At 39.2% G+C, this 13247-nt stretch overlaps 1 long non-coding RNA gene across 1 annotated transcript; it reads left to right on the top strand.

Annotated features, from left to right (window-relative positions):
* Positions 1-1176: 1176 nt before the first annotated feature.
* LOC129348476 (uncharacterized) lies at positions 1177-12752 on the top strand. Its single transcript, XR_008601011.1, has 2 exons — positions 1177-3646; positions 10021-12752. It is a non-coding gene; the product is annotated as an uncharacterized LOC129348476 (long non-coding RNA).
* The last annotated feature ends 495 nt before the right edge of the window (positions 12753-13247 follow it).

Here is a 13247-nt window from a genome sequence, read left to right as displayed (position 1 = left end):
GAGCCGAAACTCACCGTACTTGTCCATAAAGTCTGGCAGGCTGCAGATTTGGGTGTCAGTTCTCTGAAGTTTTCACCACTACGAGCTACTTTTTTTTGTCACTTTTTTCATGTCGTATGATATTAAAAAAAAAAAAAAAAAAACATTAATTGCAGTTGCTCAACCTGAATATTTATTGGGCCTGCAGATGAAAGGACTTGGTTATCTGGAAAACACAGCTTTGAAGAGAAAATATTCAAATGATGTGTCATGTTAATTGTCAGTTTTTGTAGAAGTGAAAGACTTTTCACTTCCTAGCTTCTTTAGTTCTCTGAACCTCAAGTAGATTCTGGGCGTCACATTTTTCCCTCACTGTGGGTTCATTTTCCCCTGCAGTATAAAAACCTGCACCTCTATAGAAACAGCAGTTAAAAATGTCTTCTGTGCAGTGTGATGCAGTTGTAATGCCTTAAATCATGAAAAAAATAGTTAGATTTCACTGATTATTTATTTTTTATAAAAAGATGAAACCTGGAATCAACATGTGCATCATTTTTATAGATGCACACAGGTGTTACCAGCGCTGGAAAAAAAAGATGAGGACTCTCTATATCATAGATAATTTACTACTTACATTTTTAAATTTGTTTCCATATTTGTCTCCTATCTGTCTGCATAAACACTGCCTGCAGTTCAACCCAGTTCAGCTGAAAACTCTCAGTTTTAACCACATGACTTTTGATTGCAGCAGAGTCACTAATAGATTCACGGTTGCAGAGTGGAATGCGAAAATATTTAGGTTTTTACAGAATTTGATTTGAGTAAATGGTTAATTTTTAGCAAATTTTTTAACAAGGCATGTAGAATAAATATCACAATTGTAAGCTTAGATTTGGTTACATTTTTAAACAAGATACACAAAATATAGCGACTTTTTATGCAAAATTAGGATTTCAAACTCAGATTTGGTTAAGTTTTCCGACAAAACGGCGCCTCACACAATGAGTAGCTCAAAGAACATTGGAAATCCAATGATTCTTTCAACTATTCATTGTGAGAATAGAATAGAATAGAATAGAATAGAATAGAATAGAATAGAATAGAATAGAATAGAATAGAATAGAATAGAATAGAATAGAAATCCTTTACTAATCCCTGGGGGGAAATGTTTTTTGCTACAATAGAAAGAGTCCAGTTCCCACCATCATAAATACAGATAAAGAAGTAAAAATGTGCAGTAAATAAAAAATACACAATAATATAAAAAGCAGTAAATGTACTATGTAAAGGACGTACAAGCGTTACAGTGTACATCGTGTAATATGTGCTGCAAATAGTGTCTAAGAGCGCAAGAGTATTGATAAAAAGTGTGCAATTTCAAGCTACAGAACTGGAGAAAAATTTTCAAACAAGACACACAGAATAGAGCAACCTTCATGCAAAATCAGGATTTCAAGCTTAGATTTGGTTAAATTTTCTACTCACAATGAGCAGTTCAAAGAACGTAGGACATCAGACAAATCTTTCTGATTAATGCTGTATTTCTGGAACTTTTTTTAACCTTTAGATGCACAAGTGATTGGACCCTGCACTCTTCCATTAGTGGGTCAAAAATAACCTGTATAATGCAAATTATTATTCTTAACAAAAATGACAAAAAATACCAGAAAAACACATTGATTCTTACGTGTTTTTATTTGTTGTCATTTGGGTTGAGATTTTTGTCCACACAAGAATGATTTCATGTTTGAAATATGTTTATTTTTCACTTTATAACACATTTTGAACATTTTCATAATTGCAAAAGAAGAATATTACACAGAACAGCAATAGAAGAATGCCAACCTCCATTTTGTTGACATTTTTCCACTGTTTTCCTCATGATTTCAAGCTTAGATTTGGTAAAATTTTCCAACAAAACAGCGTGTCTCACAATGAGTAGTTTGAAGATTCTTCGAACTACTCATTGTGAGGCGCTGCTTTGTCGGAATAAATGTCACAATTTTAAGCTCAGAATTGGCTACATTTTGAAACAAGACACACAGAATAGAGCAAATTTCATGCAAAATTAAATCAGGATTTCATGCTTAGATGTGGTCAAATTTTCCAACAAAACTGCACCTCAGAATGAGTAGTTCAAAGAATGTTGGACATCAGATGATTCTTTCTGTTTTCACAGTTTCTGGCTCCGATTGATGCTGTAAATCTGGCATTTTTAAAACCCTGTATAACCATTTGTATCATATTTGATACACGAGTTTCTGAGTCGGCTGCACAGTGGCGTAGTGGTTAGCACTTTCGCCTTGCAGCAAGAAGGTCCCTGGTTCACGTCCCGGCTTTCCCGGGATCTTTCTGCATGGAGTTTGCATGTTCTCCCTGTGCATGCGTGGGTTTTCTCTGGGTACTCCGGCTTCCTCCCACAGTCCAAAAATATGCTGAGGTTAATTGATCATTCTAAATTGCCCGTAGGTGTGAATGTGAGAGTGATTGTTTGTCTCTGTATGTAGCCCTGTGACAGACTGGTGACCTGTCTAGGGTGTCCCCTGCCTTCACCTGAGTCAGCTGGGATAGACTCCAGCCCCCCCCATGACCCTAGTGAGGATTAAGAGGTGTATAGATAATGGATGGATGGATGGAGTTTCTGAGTCCTCTATCTCATCAACATGATAGATAGTTTAATAAATAGGACAAAACTAGTTTTTGTTTCTAAAAATCAAAGCAAAAAGTTGCCAAAACTGCCCTTTATCTTAAACTAAATTATACTCCTTTTTTTCAGTTTTTGTTTTTTTTGTTTGGTGGATTTTGTTAAAAGGGTCACTAAACATCCAAATAATTAGAATTATCTGGCTGTTTTTTGATGGGTCAGGCTTTACAGGGGTAAAGACAAGACACCTTTCATGCCTAAATTTGAAGGCAAATCGTCGCTAAACTGCTGGATGTTTTCCACACCTGAGATTAGTGGTAGTTTTTCTGTATTTGCCTATAAAAAGCTTTTTAATCTATGTGTAACGTATCACAGTGTCTGCTAATCTGACCAGTGTTTGGCCAGAGGTCATTCAGCCGACTGCAGGCAGCCGCTCTGTTGTTAACTGTGGGGCATCGTGCCAGTCTGGCTGCCAAGTAAACCGGGATGCCACCACACACACACACACACTCACACACTCACACAACACACACACACACTGAGGCGTGTCAGGTTTTTGGCAGGCGCTGACAGAGCTCTGGTGGGCAACCTTCACGGAACGCTAAGAACGACAACCAAACGGCGGCGAGGAGCTTTTCAGATTGGCTCCGTTTCCTCTTGGAAAATACGTCGGCCTGTGATTTTCCTTCACAAAGTCCTCTCCAACAGTTTTCTTTGCCCCCCCCTTTATCTTTTTTGTTTCATCCCGACAACAAAACGCCACCTTCGAGCTGTTTGTAGAGTCCGTGTGTTTGTTTGTTTGTACAAAGAGGATGAATGTAATCGCCTTTTGGAGAGTCGGCACGAAACACCAGATTGACAGATGTTAGCCGGATTACCTCAGTGCTGCTTTCAACACGATCCAGCAGCAGTTTTGTTTTCATGTGTGTGTTTTTTGTGTGCTTGACAGGTGCCAAGGAGATTGATATTGCAGCGACTCTGGAGCACCTGCGGGACCAAAGGCCGGGGATGGTGCAGACGAAGGTAACCAACACCTGAACCCTGTCTGTTCATGTGGAAATCCTTTGGTTTGGGGCACAGATGATGCCTTAAAAAACACACTTTAACAATCTTATGTTTATGTTTAAAGTTCCACAGATTCACAGAAATCCTCAGACCTAAATAAATAAAAGCTTTTCACACAGCATTTACCACAGAGCAGGAGGTGCTAGATAAATCGATTGCATACCGAGAAAAATAAACCTGAAATAAGTAGTTTATTTTGTTCATTTTTACAGGGGCAGTAATGGTGCCAGAGTTAGCAAGCAGATAATTTGCACAGAGATAGTAAATAAAATGAGTCAAAAAACAATAAATAAAATCAGTGAAACCTATAAATAAAAGATAATCATTGGTTGTGACAATCTGTGGCTGGTTTTAAACACTGCAAAGCTTACTGAATCTCAAATGTTCATGACTGCTTTAACTGCAGATTGACCAAAAGCTGTTTTATTCTGAGCTAAATAACATCTAGTAGATGTTCTGGTTTTACTGTGCTTGAAAAAGTGAAAAATACAGACCAAGAAAATTTTAAAAAACTAGATTCAGTGTGTTAATCAGTGAGCTGTAGAGTTGCTGGTAAAGCCATGCTAGCAGTTTCCCTTCGATTCCAGTGCTTATGCTAAGCTAAGCTAATTAACTCCCACCTCTAGTTTCATAGTTGAAGCATCGGTACCAAGCTCATTCCCATCTTAAATGTTCACACTGCTCAGTATTTAGTTATTACAGACACCGACTTGTGACGTTACATCGTCTCTGGTGGTAAATATTCATGTATTGAGTCTTCGCACAAACACAAATGTCGATGCAAAAATGGCAAAGGGCAAAAATTTAGTGAATGTAGCACAATCCAAAGTGTCCTACAACCGGTGAATGTAAACAAAGCCGTCTCATAGTGCCACGTGATAACATACTCGTCCACTCCATTAGCCAGCTAGTTCCACATAGCCAGTTCCAAAGTAAGAACGAAACACTATAGGTCGAGGACGTCGTAAACCGAGGACCCCCTGTAAGCATCTGCTTACTTCTCTCCCGCTCTCTGTGCTCACATATACTTTATTTTAATAGTCATATTCTCAATAAAGCTGCACTCAGTTCCGTATTTTTCTCTTTTCGTTGTCAGACAACAGAACGAACAGAAACTGAAACTTTGAGACAACATGTGAACCAACAGCCACTTACGAGCTGCTGCTCTGCAAAATCCTGGTTTTATAACGTCTGATAAACTCGCCAAACACTGACGTTAAAGACGAGGGGGCTGGGGTGGGCGGGGTTGGGGTTTGGGTGGCGGGTGGGTCCTCGTGCCCCGGGCCGCCTGGGTCGGTCTTGGCGCGCTGGGGGTGTCGGTAGCTGCTCCCTCTTGTTCTCCGGGTTCGCATCGTTCACGGTGGCCCCGGTGGCTCTCTGGGGGCCCCGGTGGCTCTCTGGGGGTGCCACCCTGTGGCTCCTACGGCCCGGGGGGAGGGGTGCCCTGTTGGCTTGGCCCTGCCTTGCCGTGATTGCTGTTCTGGGCTTTGGGGTTCTTCACACTTGCATGTTTGATCAGGTCTCGCCAGCTACTGCCGAGTCCCATTTCAGCGAATGATGGGATCCACCAGAATGTGCTGAGGCTCTCTCCAGAGTCTCTACCCTAAACTCATTCTCTCCTTCACTAGTATCCTCTTCTGGCCTATTCTATTCTATTCTATTCTATACTATCAAGACATCCACAATTATGGTGCTCAGTACTGTTTGTTTAATTATTTATTTATTGAATCTCTTTTTCTTTTGTGTTGGTTTTCTTTTTTTATTTTTATTGATGGGCAGTTAGTAGTTGGGAATAACACACCACCTTACAATCTTTAATTGCAATAGCACCGCCTGTTAATTTCTATCCCTGTTCGTCCTGTTCGTCCTGTCCAGTCTTTGTTTCCCCCACACATCACTGAGGTGTAGCACTGCCCTCCCTGGCTTATAATAGGGAATTCTAATAAAGAAGGTCTGCTTAGCTTTCAGGGAGGGCTGGTGATGGTCACACACATGCACTAAATATTAAAATATTTGGCTGCAAGACTAAAATATGCATCAATCTCATACAATGTTGACACCTCTTTTGTGGAGTTAAACAATGAGAACAAATGCAGACAAAAAATAAATGAATAAAGTCAAAGTGCTTTACAGGCAAGCAACAGTTAAATCACAATAAAATGAAAACTGATAAAAACAATGGCTGAGAAGACACATAACAATATATAATCAACAAAAGACACTTTATTAGATTAAGATCAAACTTAATTTTCCAAACTACCCAAACAGCAAATATTAAAATCGAATTCACCTTTAACAGCTGCAGGATAAAAAAAAAATCCATGTATTAAGAGATGCATAATTATTATACAATAATACATAATTTTGTAATGGTCCATTCTACATAATGAGTACTTTTATTTTTGGTACTTTCAGTGTATTTTGATGTTAATACTTCTGTACATTTAATTGAATAAATGCAGGATGTTTCCTCGTAACAGATCATCTCTACACTGCGATCTTCTTACTTTAATACAGAAGCTCAGTTTTTCTTCCACCGCTGCTGATTTTGTTTATTATGAGCAAAGGTTGTTTCCAGCAGCTCCATCAAACAATCCCAATCACTGATCTGATGACTGAGTGTGAAGAGATTAAGGGAGAAGCGATGACGACACGTTACATCATGCAGAAGTCGGGATCGAAGACGTGACCTTTACGTCACGCTGCTGTCTCTCTAACAATCAATCATGCTTCCATTAAAAGTTCACTTTATCTGAAAGCCTCGGGTTGGCTGGTAATCTTCAGGCCCCATTGTGAGAAAGGCTGGATTTGCAGTGGGTTTTTTTTTTTCTTCTTTTTTGGGACTCACTCCTCCACATCAGTTAAGATCAATTGATTTCTGAAAAGCAATTGAACAGGGATTACAGTCGGGTCACACAGGAATATGTACAGAATTCAAACGGTGACTAAAACCTGGTCCCAGAGCAGCGCTGCCAGAGGTTCTGATGGAGCCTTTTTAGATTTAGAAACTGGATGAAAAGTCAAGAATATGTTTTTGAAATGGAAACAGAGATCCATGCAGTCTTTTTTTAAAACAAACTATTATAAGGTCAGAATACTGCATGTATTGTCTATATCATGTCCTGTTTCAGTCTCTGCAGCTTTAAATGAATTGCCATTGTCCTGCATATTCCAGTGAAAACCAAGCGAAAGCACATTCAGATCCAGAATATAGACATAACCCATTAAGAGCAGTCGCACTGGCAACAAAACTGTGGAGCTAAACCAAACTAGAATCGCATCCAAAACTGAGTTGGACTCCTGCAGAAGTTGTTACAACGATACACAATGTTTTCATGCAATGATGTTACCATTTCTGAAGAAAAACTTTCCTCTTGACCACTGCCAGGGAATGCTAACAAGCTAGCTAGCTGAGTTAAGTTGCAATGTAGCACGAAAGTCGACATGAAAACATGGTACACCGCACTCCTTTACTCCTTTAATGTTGCAAAACGGTCTTAAAGTTTCAAAAATTTCAGATTTTCCCTTTAGGATTTCAGTTTTAGGTCAGCTCTGGCCTGGTATACAATCAAAACTAACAATAACCTTAGCTACATTAGCTGCATAACATGCTTAACCCATGATCCTGTTAATGGTGAATGTAAAATAACAAACTGGATCCTCAGGTGGCAATTTTTAGTCAAAAATGTTTCGTCTTTCATTGAGTTTAATTCTGTAGATGGAATCACAACTGCACAGTCAAGTGAATGAACTGAGGGCAACGAGCACCACAAGTTAGTTGTTCTCCTTAGCTGATAGCTAAACAGCCTCCTTGAAAACCACACAAGCTCCACGGAGTTCGTCAAAAACCAGTTAATCTACAGCATACATCTAGGGTTACTAAACAGGCTGACGAGGGTCAAAACGTCACCTGAACTCCATTATTATGAGCAATACATGCATTTAATTCGAAATTTCCATCACATTCCTCAGTTCCTCGCAGTGCATGAAGGCATTTGTGTTCACTCTTGCAGCCAACAACTAATGCAGCATGCCAAAAAATACCAGGATGTCCGCCTACATCCGGTTGTTTTTTGCTTTCCTGGCTATTCTTACCCAGAATCCACTGCAGATATGTCACGTATGCCGCAGTGTTGAATCTAAACAACATTAAACAACAGAAAAAGCACAGAAGAGGACACCTTCATTCCATACTTTAGCCTCTTTAACTTTAAATTCTGCCCAACAGGGTGCACCTGTCCGTCCTAATTGCATGTACGCTGCATGCACCAGTGCTGCATTATGTACTTGAGGTTTTTTGGACATTGGTTGAATACAGGTTTTGTGCCTTTCTTATGGAATGAGCATTGTGAAATCACCTTGACTTGCTTTATAATCAAGAAAGACTCTTTACTGTCCAAAATATGAAACATTTTTGTTAATATATGAAGAGTAAAGATAAGGAAAGCTAACAGGGTTTAGCTAATTTCAGCTAGTGAAGCTTTTGTGACTGTTAATACATATCTTGTACATTCCACCGTTGAACCGTCTCCAGAGATTTTCTAGCTACAACAAAGACTCGATCCTCGTCACACTGTACACAGAACGACCGCAGACCATCCTGGAAACAATTACCGGCTGATCTGTGACCATAATTAGAAAGAAAACCCAGGATGTGTGTAAAACATCTGCGGTATCAATCCCGGCTTGATTAAAGCATGTATGCTGAGTGAACGGCTGTCACACATTGATTCCCCTCGTGGCCTCGGCCCAAAATCAACTGCTAATTTGCTAAATTGCTAAATTTACCACAATTTGATCTAGTATTCATACTAAGTCACATTTAATGAAGAAAAACACAGCAAACACTGTTCTTTGCTGCGTGATCTTTGGTTGGTGTGCAACTACAGCATCAACTGTAAATCAAAGTATACACTAAACCATATTTTCCCAGAAACATAGGAGGCTAACAAAGTTTTCAGTCCTTAAAGGCATCACAAAACCTCAGTAAGCTCAGAAAACTCAGGAACTGCTGCTTTTTGACATCCTCATCGGAACTATACTTATTTCTGGTCTGGATGTGGTGTCCTGCTGGGGTTTAGGCCTCTAGGTTCCAAATATTTACAGTCTTAATGGTCTTTCATGCAATGTTATTTTAGATAATACCTCAAGGCAGCAGCTTGTTTGGTCTTTTTAATGTTCCCTTTGCTGTGTACCATAAAGAAGCAATTTTCCCAGTTTGAGACCAAACCTCAACCTGATCCAACAGCTTTGGGATGAAGAACCAGGACTCATCACTCAGCATCAGCATTCATGTTTCCGTACCATATTTTCATGTGCATTTTGAAGCATTTCATTAGCTAAAAACTGCAAAAATTGTTCCCCAGTTTTACAAAAAAAAGTTTCTATGTATGCTTGAGGTGGTTTTTGATGTTTTCGAAAACAGTTTATGCACATTATAGAAGACAGAAACATCATTTTTTTAGAATAAATTCTGTCAAAGCCGACCTTTAACTCACATGGCTGATGAGCTGTTCTGATTTTTTTTTTTTTATTGTTTTCACCTTCAAATTTCATGAAACTCTGCCGATACAGTCTGACATGCAGGAATATGTACAACTAACCCAACTGGAAACAGCCTTTGAAGACTTCTCTAGATTTTTTCTTTGTAGATGACTAAAGTATTTTTCTTCGAGATTCTTTACCATTTAGCAAATGTTTCCAGCTTCTTCTTTTCAATATATTACAGCGATGAGTAAAACTGTGCAGTCAAGTTTATTCACTCCAAAGTGGTTGAAGGAAACAAACCAAGTTCACATTTTCCTTTTCCATTTTTTTGCGGCATTTCTAAAGTTTGCATCTAATTCACTTGGGAAATTGATGGAAACACAGCTGGTATTGGACATCACTAAAGTTGTTGAGGCTGAATGGGAGCAAATCCCTGCAGCCAGGTGGTTTAAAGTCTGAAAATAGAGGAGCAGAAGCTGTTAAAGCAGCAGATAAATGCTGAGCTATTCAGAAGTAGCATCTGGATGAGATGCATGAAGATTTTGTAGCAACTTAGATCTTGTTCTACCTGGATTATTGCGACTTGACACTAAGAGAACACTGTTAAGAGAGAAACTGTATTTGAGCAACAAAAGTAGGATTTCGTGGGACTTTGTTGTTTAGCCAAGGCGGATCTTCCAAGTTGTTTCTGCAGAAACACTGAGGTTCATCTTCTTGCCAAACTGTTTGTTCACAGCAGGCGTCACTGGAATCAGATTCTGACTAATCCTGTCTCCTTTCCAGGGTTTTATTCCTACATGGATATTTCACCACTTTTTCCTTTCCTCTTTCTCGTCTCCCTGCAGGATCAGTTTGAGTTTGCGCTGACGGCCGTCGCCGAGGAGGTGAACGCCATCCTGAAAGCTCTTCCCCAGTAGGAAGAAGCTCCGACTGGAGGATCCTCACTGCTGTCGCCTCCCTTTGTTTCCTCCTTCATTTATCTCCCTTTTTGTGCTTCACTTCCACCTCATTCTGTCTCGTTCTCCTCTTTCTGTCCTTTCATTTAATCCAAGTTTTCCGTCTTCATTTGTCTGCCTCCTGTTTCGTCTCCTTTCTTTCCTTATTTCCTCCCCTCCTTCCATCTTAGTAAACATTGTGCCAGGAAACCGTTGAACCAGTCCTCTACATTGATAGACCTTCCTTCTATTGTAATGATCCAGTCAGCCTGTTTTCCCAAAGTTGCATTTCACTGCTGTTAAACACATTTTTTGATAGATTGCTAACAAAAAAAACAAACAAAAAAAAGGTTTCTCTATGTTCTCTTCAGAGTATATTTATCATATTTTCTGTTCCTACATCAACGTTAGCATTAGCCGGGTATGGCAGCTTTTGGAAGCATCTACTATTGGTTTAGCATGATCCAAATTAAATCTTTGGAGCATATATGATAAATATATGTAGGAGTTCCTGAATGATGTTGTGTTTGCCAAACCTGAGTGTTTTACCGAATCGATGCTCCCGGTTGGTCTTTGTGTGACGTTGGTCATCATGTCTATATCACAAAAAATTCATGTTCGTGTCCGATAATTAGTGCCATGCTTTCTGATCAGTATGCTACAGTGTCACAGTGCAACTTGTCTGCATCCGGAAAGGTCGATAAGAGTGACTTCACTTCCTGGGGAGGTTTATTTTTCTTTTGTGAAACTAAGTGGCGAGGCAGTAAAATATAAAACGCTCCTCGATATCCCACTTAAATAAGAGATTCTGTTACTGGAAAGGAGGTGAAACAACATGGATGTTGTTTTTATTTTTGTTTTTAAGTGTTGTTTTTTCTTTTTTGTATCATCTTAGTAGAAGCAATATTGTGTTTCTTCAATCTGAATCGTTCTCTCTTGTGGACAACCAATATCGTGGCTTGTCGGTGAAGTTACACTCATGTCTGCCTTAATAATAAAAAAAAAATACAGTAGATGGACGAACTGGTGAAAAGCCAGGTGGAAGTAGGGCTAGTGAGCAACGCTTCATTTGAAAGTGGCTTTATTCCAGTGGATTAACCTGTGGATTAAAGGTGAGCCGCCTTGCTTAATGAAAATCCGTCTGATAAACACTGAAGAACGTTCTGCCTTTAATGACCCGAGGACAGAAAGTTTCCTGAAAGTTTGTGAGAGTCTGGAATGAAGCCATTGTTGAATAAAGTGTTTCTGACTAGTGTTTTTGTGATAAAAGAGGATAGTTTTGCTTCTGAATAGTAGGTCTTCTATGTAGCATCAGTGTATGATTTGTACATGTACAGTAGCTGATCCTGTATTGCATCAAAAGACTAGTTTGCGGCAACATTCAGCAGCTGGTTTTCCCAAAAGCATCTTAAAATTAACCAGAGTTTTCATTCCGCTGTTGATAAAAGAAGCACCAACACCATTAAAAGTGATTCTTTTGTATGTTTTAGCCCATTTGTTTTTGTTCCTTTTTAATTTAAGATTCACTCTGCACAATTAAACACCTCCAAAGACTTAATATGTGCAAGAGTTGTGATAACTGGTCAAATGTGAACCCAGAGATAGCTGCTTTTCCTGGTTTCCAAACACAATATCCAGCGTTTTAAGACATGGTTTTACCCATAAATCATTGTGTTTGTGGGCTGGGAGAAATAATAGCTCTCATAAAACCCTGGGATTGGTGGTAAATTCCTATTGGCTTGGATTATAACTTTCTGGCCAAAAAAACTTCTCTGACTTAAGGTTCGACTGAACAAAACCACTGAAACATTGATTATCCAAAGATGACTTTGGGAAACCAGCTCACATAACTGGGCTACTCTCAATTAATTGACCATTTTATCCGTTAAATTCTAGTTTTGTTTCTAAAATCGTATTTAAATCAGCATTATTACGGCTTGCATACAATATGCTGCTAGTGCATGACTATTTATTCAGCGAACCGGTGTGCTGTACTTTCTTGTTGCCTCGAGACGATCTTAGCAAACCTCTTCAAGCCAACGACCGAATGTTGGTCTCATCTGTTGACGTCATTTCCTGCACGAGAAGCTCCAAGTACCTTAAAAAGTGCAAAAAAAAGCCAAGGATTATCATCTCCAAACTGTGCAAATCGTGGTTTAAAGCGAACGGTGCAGGTGGTGCAGTGACAACGTGATGTAACGCTGCAGGAATCGACTCCATTCCTCATCAAGAAATTTAAAACACGCTGCAAAGGAACGTCTCTTACAACGGTTCGTTTAATGCTCAGTGAGAGCTCATTTTTCTGCCTTTTTAAAGATACTGTCATGTATGTTGTAAAAATGTGGAAAAACAGCAATGAAAGCATTTAAATTATCCGATTCCACCTGTGAATCGAAGCTAAAATTGTTATAAAAGGCGTTTTTTTTTTTTTTTTTTTTTTTTTTTTAAACAGTGAGGATGCTCGATTATTTTCCCCGATGCTGTTCTTGCTTTCATACACTCCATCAAGTATCAATAGATGGCTGGTCTGTTGCATTAACACTGTACATAAACCCCAAAAAACACGACAGAAGATATTTTGTTCTATTGGTGTAAACAACTTGTGAATAAAGTGTCATTGTTGATGCAGTATGGAAATGCAATCCTCAGTTTTTGTCTCTTTTTTCTCATATACACAATCATTTTTACCATCTGGATGGGCGGTGAAACATTGTTTTATAGAGCGCCCAACAAGCAGGTGCATTTTATATCCAGTTAGTTTGCAGCAGGTGACATCCTGTAGAGCTGCAGCTCGAGAGTTGCTTTTTTTCCACACTCGTCCAGTGAGAGATTTCTGAAAATGCTGCCATCGAACACAAGAAAGAGCTCAACTACGGCCTTTATAGCAAAGGTGAACCAGTAGGCAATGCAAAATCTATGATGTGGTGTGATCTAAGGTTTAGAAATTTAATTCCTGCTTTTTATTAAAGGTAAAAAAGCAGCTCCATTGTCTTACAAAACTGCACTCTTTAGTCAAAATGAAAGCTAAATATTTGATTTGTCGTGATCCTCTGCTTGCAGTTGCATTTTTCTGTAAATTTAGCAATTCTTGATCCCCTCGTCGATGCAAAATGGGGAAAAATGAGTGACATGGATGA

Source organism: Amphiprion ocellaris, unplaced genomic scaffold (genome assembly GCF_022539595.1).
Source record: "Amphiprion ocellaris isolate individual 3 ecotype Okinawa unplaced genomic scaffold, ASM2253959v1 Aocel_unscaffolded268, whole genome shotgun sequence".
NCBI classification, from domain to species: domain Eukaryota; kingdom Metazoa; phylum Chordata; class Actinopteri; family Pomacentridae; genus Amphiprion; species Amphiprion ocellaris.
The sequence above is the reverse complement of the archived record's forward strand: the minus strand, read 5'-3'. Positions and strand labels throughout refer to the sequence as shown.